This window comes from Hemitrygon akajei, chromosome 2 (genome assembly GCF_048418815.1).
Source record: "Hemitrygon akajei chromosome 2, sHemAka1.3, whole genome shotgun sequence".
NCBI classification, from domain to species: domain Eukaryota; kingdom Metazoa; phylum Chordata; class Chondrichthyes; order Myliobatiformes; family Dasyatidae; genus Hemitrygon; species Hemitrygon akajei.
Window position 1 is genome coordinate 48,251,117 of NC_133125.1, and position 11,960 is coordinate 48,263,076.

Sequence of the window (11,960 nt, forward strand, 5' to 3'; positions counted from 1 at the left end):
CTGAATTTCTTATGTTCTTATCAATTAGATGAAAATTTCTCAGGGTGAAGCAAACATCGCTTTAATATCCACTTTCAAGAACTTTGTGATCAATAAATTAGTTATTATAGCAAATGTTCAATTCTCTGTACTTTGAGAATGGGAAGGACAACATGTCCTGGTACAAAGGAGTTGATAATGTGTATCCGTTTGTATGATTCTGATAGGACTCATAGAAGTATCAGAATGGTTAAAGGAATTTGGTTACTATTCAGAAAAAAGTGGGGTATACTGCCATCAGTTGGAGCCAATATTTTTAAACAGTTTGAAGATAGAAGTTTATTTAGAGGAATAGGATTAAACCAATTCAGTTAAATTATGACCCATCGGTACTTTATCGTTATAAATTTATCTAGTATTTTCCTGCATCGGTATCTGATAAAAATCTATCGATATTAACAATGAAAATTTCTGTGTTCCCAGAATTCACTTCTGTAAGGCAGACATGCAGGCGGGTTTCCAGTGTAGGATGTGGCAGCTTGATAAGCATATGTGTGAGAACGATGGAGACTGCAAAAAGGTGTGCCTGTTTTATCTGACATTGTGCACGTGGAGGAGTGCCCCACAGGAGGAAAACTTGCAGGAAACAGCTTGGAATTCCTTAGAACTTGCGCATCATCCTACTTGTACATGAGGGACAACCTTTTCACACAGAGGGTAGTGAGTAAAGGGAGAAGCTGCCAGAGGAGGTGGTTGAAGCAGGCACAAAGGTATTGTTTAAGAAGCATTTATTCCCCTTCGCCATCTGATTTCTGAATGGACAATGAACCCATGAACACTACCTCAAGATTTTTTTCCTCTCTTGCTCTACTAATTTAATTTATATATATTTACTTCTTATAATATATATATTTATTGTAATTTATAGTTTTGATTATTACGTATTGCCACAAAACAACAAATTTCACGACATATGCTGGGGATAATAAAACAGTTTTTGTTTCTGAAGCACTTGGACAGGTACATTGGGGGGGGCAGGTCTTAGAGGGGTATGGTTGGACTGCAGGAAATTGGGACTAGCTGATTGGGCACCGTCATTGGCATGGACTAGTTGGGCTGAAGGGTCTGTATCTGTGCTGTATTGCTCTATTGTACAATTCACACATAATCAATTACCTCATATAGTGATGTTGCACTTGTTTACATAAAGCTTCCAACTTTGAAAGAAAAAAAGAAGTCTGAACCGAGAGGAACATTTTGACAGTTACAAATTTAAGTTTGATTACTACTTGATCCTTGTAATTACCCTGATGCCACTTGGGTTGATATTGGTGAATTGCCAGATGTTGTTGATGTAATGCCCATCTTTGGATGATTTGCAAGTGTCACATCCTAACTCTGTGCCAACTCTCCTGTGACAAAGAGGACTCAGTTCTGATGTGTATTCATCATCAATGCCCTCGAATCAATATGACTCGTGCTGGCGGGTGGCCTCGGCCGACGCCTAGCAGCTGACTTAGAACTGGTGCGGACCAGGGGAATCCCACTGTTTAATTAGAACAAAGCATCGCAAAGGCCGCAGGGTGGTGTTGACGCGATGTGAACCATATCATCAAGTTCGCCGATGACACGACCGTGGTGGGTCTCATCAGCAAGAACGACAAGTCAGCTTACAGAGAGGAGGTGCAGCGGCTAACAGACTGGTGCAGAGCCAACAACCTGTCTCTTAATGTGAACAAAACAAAAGAGATGGTTGTTGACTTCAGGAGGGCCACTCCCCGCTGAACATCGACGGCTCCTCGGTAGAGATCGTAAACAGCACCAAATTTCTTGGTGTTCACCTGACGGAGAATCTCACCTGGTCCCTCAACACCAGCTCCATAGCAAAGAAAGCCCAGCAGCGTCTCTACATTTTGCAAAGGCTGAGGAAAGTCCATCTCCCATCCCCCATCCTCATCACATTCTACAGGGGTTGTATTGAGAGCATCCTGAGCAGCTGCATCACTGCCTGGTTTGGAAATTGCACCATCTCGGATCGCAAGACCCTGCAGCAGATAGTGAGGTCAGCTGAGAAGATCGTCGGGGTCTCTCTTCCTGCCATCACGGACATTTACACTACACGCTGCATCCGCAAAGGAAACAGCATTATAAAGGACCCCATGCACCCCTCATACAATCTCTTCTCCCTCCTGCCGTCTGGGAAAAGGCTCCGAAGCATTCGGGCTCTTACAACCAAACTATGTAACAGTTTCTTCCCCCAAGCTATCAGACTCCTCAATACCCGAAGCTTGGACTGACACTTTGCCCTACTGTCCTGTTTATTATTTATTATAATGCCTGCAATGTTTTTGTGCACTTTATGCAGTCCAGTGTAGGTCTGTAGTCTAATGTAGCTTTCTCTGTGTTTTTTTTTATTACGTAGTTCAGTCTAGTTTTTTGTAGTGTGTCATGTAACACCATGGTCCTGAAAAACATTGTCTCATTTTTACTATGTACTGTACCAGCAATTATGGTCGAAATGACAATAAAAGTTGACTTGACTTGACTTGACTTGACCCACGCATAAACTGTTCTCTGGCTTCCAGACAGGTACAAGTGTCGATTTTAGCTGACATTTCATTGACAAACTCCGCCATCTTCTTCGGGGATGATGCCTAGTCCTGTCTAGTCCGCTGGTATATATACTCAACTCCCGTCATCCGTCCCTCCTGATTGGTTAGTCCTCAAGCACCTTGTTGTCCACTGTTCCATCTTGTTCAAAATCATATTTCAGCTCTTCATCTTTGTTAAAATTCTTATTCTTTAGCCTTATTTCAATGGCTTCTTTCACCAGGCGGTTCCAAGAGCCATTGGTGCAGCACAGTAGTTTTGTGCCGTCAAAGTCAGTCCTGTGGTCATTGGATAAGGCCCAGTGCATCATGGGTAAAGGCCTCATCACGATTGAGCGTATCTACATGAAGCGTTATCACAGGAAAGCAGCAACCATCATCAAAAACCCCCACCATCCAAACCATGCTCTCTTCTCGCTGCTGCCATCAGGAAGAAGACACGAGAGCCTCAGGACGCACACTACCAAGTTCAGAAACAGATATTACCCCTCAGCCAACAGGCTCTTGAACCAGAAGGGTTAACTTCACTCGTCCCATCATTAAGTTGCTCCCACAAAGTGTTCTTTGTATTTGTTGTAATGTGAGTATTATTAAAAGTAAGTTAATACTAATTGGGAAGCTGTTGGTTCCAGGGTCAGCGGGGTTTTTTAAATTTCCGGTATGCATTTTATATGGTTCCACCACCCATGCCGCATGAGGTACCTGGAAGCCTCTGTGTTGTAAATATCATTTGCCGTCCCAGATAAAGATGTTCTTTTGGCCATAAAATTGTCAAGTGGTCCTTTTGTAAAGAAGAAGTTACCACATATTTTTGGCAACGAGGTGAACTGGTTTTGTGGATGTGTCGGCATGTTTCAAACAGGAGCTGTGAGCGGATGAGGAGCCTCGCGTTCAGATGGCTACGTTCGGGTCTATCAGTGAATTTGAGGAGTGAACCGAGGAGTGGCCGGAGTAGGAGGAAAGGTTGGGACACTTTTTCTGTGCTAATGGAATTACTGAGGAGTCTAAGAAGCGCTCTATTCTCCTGAGTGTTGTGGGGCAAAGACCAGTTGATAAGGAACTTAGCCACACCGCGGAAACCGGGAGGAATTCCATATGATGAACTGGTCAAGCTCATGGGGAACCACCACAATCCGAAACTTTCAGTGATATTCCAACGGTTCACGTTTCACAGCCATTTCAGGAAGCCAGGTCAGTCTGTGGCCAATTTTGTGGCCGAGCTTCAGCAGCTGTCGGAGCATCGTGATTTCAGAGCCGTGTTGGATGACATGCTCCGTGATAGATCAGTATGCGGCATTAATAATGATGCCGTACAACGCCACTTGTTGGGGGAAACCCCACCGTTGACTTTCAAGACAGCCCTAGAGATTGCTCAAGGCATGGAGTTGGCTGCTAATAATGCCAAGGATATACAGAAAGGATATGGGGGGTCACAGTCGGCGGCAGTGCTCCAAGTCAGGAGGGAGACTGGTAAACAGGCAAAGTGGGTGGAATGTTTTTGGTGTGGAGGGACGCACTATGCAAATGATTGCAAATTCAAAGATACTGTCTGCCATGCTTGTAGCAAGAAGGGACATTTAGCTAAAAAGTGCAGGAGCATAAGGGGTAAGGTTAAGCCTGGGCAGGGGAAAGCTCAACAGACTCAGGCAGCCACACACCACCGAGAAGAAGCAGACGAGGAGGCAGCGTGTCCCTACAACATGTTTGGAGTGGAAATGGATGAGGGACCACCTGAACCATATTATGCCACAGTTACTGTCAGTGGAAAGGACATTAAGTTTGATATTGATTCAGGGGCTACTGCATCGGTCATTAGTGAGGAGACCTGCAGGAGGACATGGGGGTCTAACTTGCCTCCCATCAGACCATCAAAGCTCGAACTCAGGGCAGCCCATACAGTTATATGTGGATATTTCAGCTGGGAGTCAGAAGGCTGAAGTCAGGCTGGTGATAGCTACGGGCAGTGGGTCCAGTCTTTTGAGCCACGATTGGCTTTGCAAAATCCGGCTCTACTGGCATGAAATTAGGTATGCACACACGATGGAGGACATTCTGCAGCGGTATAGTGACTTTTTCAGGGATGAGCTGGGAACGCTGAAGGGTGTGACAGTGAAACTCCATGTCGACCCTGAGGACACACCATGTTTTTTTAAGCCCAGGTCGGTGCCCTATGCCATGAAAGGCAAAGTCGAGGTGGAGCAGGAACGTTTACATCATTGTAACGTTTACATCATTGAGCCTGTCCAGTTTTCAAGGTGGGCGGCTCCCATTGTTCCAGTTTTGAAGGCAGATAAAACGCTTGTTGCAGTATATGAAGAACAAGAGGATGAAGTCGCCGATGGCAATCTGAGTGACAGACATAGTCCGGACACATTTGAGAGTGAGCTCGCAGTACAGCTTGCGACTTTTCAGCCTATTCCAGGAGAAATTGAAGTTACCCTTTCGGCACGGAAAGCCAGCACGCCACTTCTAGTACGTCGAAGCAGTGACCCAGCTCTTGTACCACCTGCCCAGTTACAGCAAGGTGCATCTCAGCCTGATGATCCCGCTAACAGGAACCTGCATGTGAAGCCAATCGTAACAGTAGCAAATGGGCCATCCCCAGACGATGTAAGAACAGAGTTTCCAGGACCACCAGACAAGCATTCAGAAAGCACTCTAAGTGAGTTGACAAAGAAGATAGAATTTTCTGGAGACAGCGACCCTCTGGGAATCCATGTGGTGCCCTTTAACTCTACGCTGAGTGGAAGATTCCTTGGCCTGAGTATTCGTGGTATTGAAGAGAACAGCCATTCAAGAAAAGAGAACCTGCTCCAGGAGAATGAATGTATCATCAAAATCAATGACTCTGATTTAACAGACAAGACCTTTGTTCAAGCACAAGAGGTTTACCAAAATGCATTGCATTTCCTGCTATTGAACTCCAGATAGTTCCAAGTTATAGCAAGGAACTCTATGAAAAATTTGCAATTGGGTCTATTCTGAGCCACGGTCAAAAACCAAAAGTTCAAAAACCAAAGTTCCTTCTTCAGTGCGTTCCAAGCCAGGTAGCAAACCTGCATTTATTCATCCCAATAATGCTGAGAATAGCTCACCACCGATGAAGGAAGCTCAGTAGCCCAAAACAGTTAAGGAGCAATGACCACTTAATGCATACCAGGAAAGCCTTCACAGTAAATAAAAAGAAACACAATGGAATCAATGAAAAAACACACACAACAAGATGGACAAAATCCAATGTGCAAAAGACAACAAACTGTGCATGTACAAAAAGAAATTTAAAAAACAAAATAATAATAAATAAATAAGCAATAAATCTTGAATATATGAGATGAAGAGATCTTGGAAGTGAGGCCATCGGTTGTGGGAGCAGGTCAGTATTGGGGTGAGTGTAGTTGGGTGAAGTTGCTGCATCTGTCAGGTTCAAGAGCCTGACGGTTGAGTGGTAATTATAGGTCGCGTGGGGTCCTGATGGAAGCAGTGAGAAGAGTGCTTTGCCTGTATGGTGGGGGTCCTTGATAATGCATACTGCTTTCCTGCAACGCCACTCCTTGTTAATGTGCTCAATGTTGGGTCCGGTTTTATCCTTGATGCTAGGCCAGTAGTCATGGTTACCCAAAGCTCATACTAAATATATACTTCCAATCTACCTATAATTATATGAATCAACCAATCTGGAATATAAGTGGTCCATTTGTGTAGTTAGCGATCATGATTAGCTGCCTCAGTTTTTGACCATTATGAGAAACCAGCAGCACAGCTGGCCTGAGGATTTCAGTGTTTCCCCAGTCTATGGTCTCAGATTCAACACGCTTTGTACTCTGAACTTCCTGATATACAGATCTCTGCACGTAACTGAGTAGTCACTGGCTGTATGAGTTCACCCTTATTTATTGGTCATTTGTAAGGGTGTCAAAGGTTACAGGGAGAAAGTGGGAGAGGGAAAAGTAAATCTGCTATGATCAAATGGCATCCTCCTTCCTTGGAGTTGTCAGATGCTCACATTCCTTATATGCAATGGCTTACATTCTTTATAGGAATATCTACTGATGTGGCTGTTTTATGTGCAAGCTCAAATGTAACTTCTTGTGCTTTCAGTAAGCTGAATTCCATTTGGCTTAAGTATGGACGCTTCACACTTCAGCACAATGTGGCGAAAGGAACTTTTAAGACATTTAAAACCACTTACATCAATGATAGAATTTCTCAGCAGAGGTCCTTAAGAACTTCTTCCTTTTTCATTAATTGATATCAACTCTGGTCAGTCAATGAACTCTGATCCCATTATTTACTTACTGGGGAATGCATAACTAATGCCACTTTCAAACATTTTACAGTGCTGTGCAAACGTCTTTGACAGCCTAGATTTTGTATATGGTTTCAGATGGTATGACCTCCAAAGAGCCCTGATCTCAAATTCATTGAGGCTGTCTGGGATTACCTAGACAGACAGAAGCAAGTGAGACAGCCAAAGTCTGCAGAAGAACTGTGGCAAGTTCTCCGAGATTCTTGGAACAACCTACCAGCCAATTTTCATATAAAACTGCATAGCAGTGTACCTAAGAGAAATGATGCAGCTTTAAAGGCACAAAATATTGATTTAATTACATTTTTAATGTTTACTACTCTTTACGATGACTTTTTTGATATTTAGAAATTTTACATTTCATTATTTAGAAAGCATCTTCGCTTTACAGATTTCTTTTTACATGTCATGACTTTTGCACAGTATTTGCACGCAAGTTAAATTTGATTTCTGTACATAAACAGAAATAAGCAAGACAGTCTACAACACAGTCAAGAAGTTATGACTGTTCAAAATGGTTACTAGTCATTCTACTCTTGACACATACTTAAACTAGATGACTTTCAGCGCTTTACAGCAACATGACAAGTAGAAAAATATAACTCTATAACTTGCTTCGAGACATGCAAGTGTGTGGCATTGTACTCTCTGCCTGTCATCTTTTATTTCTATGTAAATCATCAAGGTATACATATGTTTAATTCAGTGTGGTTCATGATGCTCCATTGCCCAAACAAATGGGCCACTGATGTTTTTCCCTCTTGTTTTTATTTTAGCTACTGGTTCTAACCCAGAAAGTTTATGTAGGTGCTTAGAAATCTGACATTTAGATCTTAGCAATGATTACAGAAATAACATCTCTGCAGTGTTTTAAATATTGTGGCGAGCATTTGGTGCATGATGACAGATGAGAAAAGCTCCTTTAACTCAATTACCATTTTTATTGCGACAAGCACAGAAACAGACCGGGCACTATGACCTCGGGGGAGAAACGCTCAGTCTCATACAGACGGGGGAGGTGATCACACACCCTGGTTACAGTCAGGATGGCCCACAAACACACAAGCAAGTAACTGTGTAACCCAAGCTAAAATATAACAATAAATGAACTTGAACACTCCACCATAATCCCACAAACACATTTTGAAACAGGGACAATAAGTAGTGCTGGCCGCCAGTAATGTAATGCTGGGGCAAGCTGTCGATCATGCCCACCCCCCTCCCGGATGCCACACTGCCCACACCTGAGGGGTCAGCCATCCCTGACCACGCCAGGGTCCACACCAAACACCAAGAGTCCCGGAGGTTGTCGACGCTGCCGCCTGGGGTCCTGGGAGGATCCAACCCCACCCCCAAGGGAATGCACGGTTTGCTGAGGCAAGAGGCTGGGCACCCAGAGTGTCACTTCCTTCCTCAGGCTCACCAGGTCGGTGGTGGCCAAGGGCCAGCCAATCCCGGAGCTGCTCGACTGCCGTCTGACACACAAGCAACCGCACCCGGTATACCACATTGGAGATGCGGTCGAGCTCCTCCGCCAGCCCCTTAGAGTGGCTTCCCGGCTTGGGGGTTAACCTGATCTTCTGGGAGGGGCTCTAGACCCATACTTGGTCCCCCGTCCTGAGAAGTCCTGCCCCCGGCTGCGGGCACCACAAGCACTTTCTGGCGGCCACCTGCTGTGCTTTGGTTTTGCCGAGCTGCATAGCGGACAGTCCATAGGCAACCCCTGAGGTGCAGCAGGTACTCCAAACCTGGCTCGAGAGGGGGGTGGGGGCAAACACCAGATCCACCGGCATGCACAGCACCCGCCTGAACAATACTAGGGGTAGGTGGTGGTCCCAATCGTGTTGGTGCTGGCTGACGAGGATGGCAAACTGTGTAGCCAGGGTACAGTTAGAGCGCCCCACCAGCCCATCACTTTGCAGGAGGAGGGGGGGGTGTTGGTGATTCCCAGCACATGCAGACCTCAGCGAACACCTGCACCTCCAAGTAGCACCGCTGGTCACTGTGGAGTTCCTCAGGGGCACCAAAATGGCAGAAAGACCCTCCATGAGTCTCCCAGCTGTGCTGGTGGTGCTCTGGTCCAGCTTCTCATACACCTCTGGCCACTTCATGAAGTAATCCATGGCCACAGGAACATAGCGGTGTGGGGGGAAGGGGGCCCAGGGTGTCCAGCCCTGGATGTTCCACTGGGGCCCCCACCAGGTACTGACCCCGGGCCAGCAGGGGATCACTCATCTGGCTCTGCTCATCGAGGCAGTGACAGTAGCGACAGTCGGTGGCCTCACAGGGAAGGCGAGAGAGGGCAACAGCATTGCCCTCTCAAAAACGTAGTCCTGGAGAGCCTCCATCCACCGCGGAAGCTCAACAGACAGGCCAGCGACACATGGTCAGTTGAAGCAGGAACCATCGACCGAAGAGGTAGGGGGCAGTTGTGGTGGAGGGCCTGGACCACAGCCAAGAGCACCTGGCAGGTGAAACAACAGTTCTGCTCAGGTTACCTCAGGGTGCAGCTGAAGTACTGTACACCACAATGCCCCTCCTGTGTCAGCACTGTACCAAGCTCCCCATTGCTGGTCTCTGTGTCAACAATGAAGGGGCGTACACCAGCACCGGCGCCTGGGTGAGTGTAGCTCGGAGCTGGTCGAAAGCAGCAACATAGGTGTCAGTCCAGGCGAAGAGCCTCCCTTTCTCAGTAAGCTGGTGCAGGGGTTGGGCGTTGGTGGCAAAGTCCTTAATGAACCAGCGGTAGGTGTGATTCCAGCCTCAGGAATCGTGGGGTGGGGGGTGGGCCATTCCCTGACTGCTGCCACCTTCTCAGGGTACATCGCCACTCCTGCCACACTCACTAAATGCCCCAAACTTGGCAGCATTTTGTAGGGTTGAGGCGCAGGTTTGTACGGCGAACGGGGACAAAGACTTCTTCCAGTTTCTGCAGAGCATCATCATAAATGGCAGCATGCACCAGGAGATCGTCCAAACAGATGACACAGCGACTCCGTGGAATGTGAGTCAGCACCTTCTCCGTCAGTCTCTCGAATGTGGCCGGGGCATTACACAGGCCAAATGGCGTTACCTGTAAGTGCTACAGCCCTTGACCAATGGTGAAGACAGTCTCAGGCCGGGCCTCTGGGGCCAGTCTGACCTGCCAGCAGCCACTGCCGAGATTGAGAGAGCTGAACCAGGTCGAACTCATGATACAATCTAAAGCATCATCAATTCGGGGCAGTAGGAGTCCTGCTGGGTCATGGCATTGAGACGGTGGTAGTCTACGCAGAACCACCATGACCTGTCTTTCTTCCTGAACAACACCTCTGGGGCTGCTCACGGGTGGTCGGAGGGCTTGATGATGCCAGCCCCTGCCATCTTTTTGATCCACTGCTCTGCTGCCTGGCACTTGGCGAGGGCCAGGCGATGAAGCCGCAGGGGCTGGGTGTCCCCAGTGCTAATGTGGTGTTGGACCAGGCTGGTGTGTCTGCAGTCCTCGTCCCTGGCTGTGAAGATGTCGAGGTGCTGGCCCAGGAGGTACATCAGCCACCGCCTCTGGTCCTGATCCAAACCCTTACTGCTCCACTGCCACAGCTCCCTCAACACCCGGATGGTCTCACTGGAGGGCACCACTGTAGTGCTGCGCCAATGCATTTGAATTGACTTTATTACTTATATCCTTCATATACACGAGCAGTAAAAATCTTTACGCTAAGTCTCCATCTTATGTGTAATGAGTAATTTGTAGTAATTTGTAATAAGTAGTATGTACACAGGCCTGTCAATATAGCATAGAAATACAATTGTATCAGTCTGTTGGCCTGGTGGAAGAAGCTGTCCCGGAGCCTGTTGGTCCTCGCTTTTATGCTGCAGTACCGTTTCCCGGATGGTAGCAACTGGAACAATTTGTGGTTGGGGTGACTTGGGTCCCCAATGATCCTTTGGGCCCTGTTTATGCACCTGTCTCTGTAAATGTTCTGAATAGCGGTAAGTTCACAACTATAGATGCACTGGGCTGCCCGCACCACTCTCTGCAGAGTCCTGCGATTGAGGGTAGTACGGTTCCCATACCAGGCAGTGATGCAGCCAGTCAGGATGCTCTCAATTGTGCCCCTGTAGAAAGGCCTTAGGTTCTGGGGACTCATGCCAAACTTCTTCAACTATCTGAAGTGAAAGAGGCACTGTTGTGCTTTTTTTTAACCATACAGTCAGTATGTACAGACCACATGAGATCCTTGGTGATCTCATGCCAAGGAACTTAAAACTGTTTACCCTCTCAACCCCAGATCCATTGATGTCAATAGGGGCTACCCTGTCTCCATTCCTCCTGTAGTTCACAACCAGCTCCTTTGTTTTTGCGACATTGAGGGAGAGGTTGTTTTCTTGACACCACTGTGTCAGGGTGATGACTGCTTCTCTGTTGCTCATGACAGGGGTACAGTTAGCTGTGCTGGGGTGGCCATTGTGGTCGTTACTGAGCCTGCCTGGAGCTGCCCCACCGGAGACCCACGTCTTCAGTGCCGAGGTAGAGTGTTGCCCCCCGCACATCTACATGAACCCCCCAGCAGAACAGCAGGTCCAGGCCGATGATGCAGGAGTCCCAGAGGTCGGATAGCCACACCTCGTGCTCCGCTGTGCTTTTCCCCACTGCGATGCGCAGCCACCTCCACCCTTTCATTGCTGAACAATTGCTGGTGACAGTGGCCGGCTGGAGAAAAGTATATTCTCACATTTACCTCTTTTGAAACTCACCTCTCAAATATTTTCCCATTCTGCAAGTTTTGTGCCCTCCTATAATCTGGCGTAATTCTCCACAATATTCAATTGTTTCCACCACCACCCAGCCCCCACTCACACACCTGCCATTTGATATCATCTTTAAATTTAGAAATTGTGCTCTTGATTCAAAAGTCTAAACGTTTAAACTGTGAAATGTTGTGGTCACAGTACTAATCCCCGTTGAACACAACTGCATTCCCTCTTCCAGTGTACACTCACTCTCACTGTCTGCTCTGAAGTCAACCAGCAGTTCATTCAGCTGTTTGTCCTCTTGCTTTGAGTTCTCAGACCTGATTCATCCA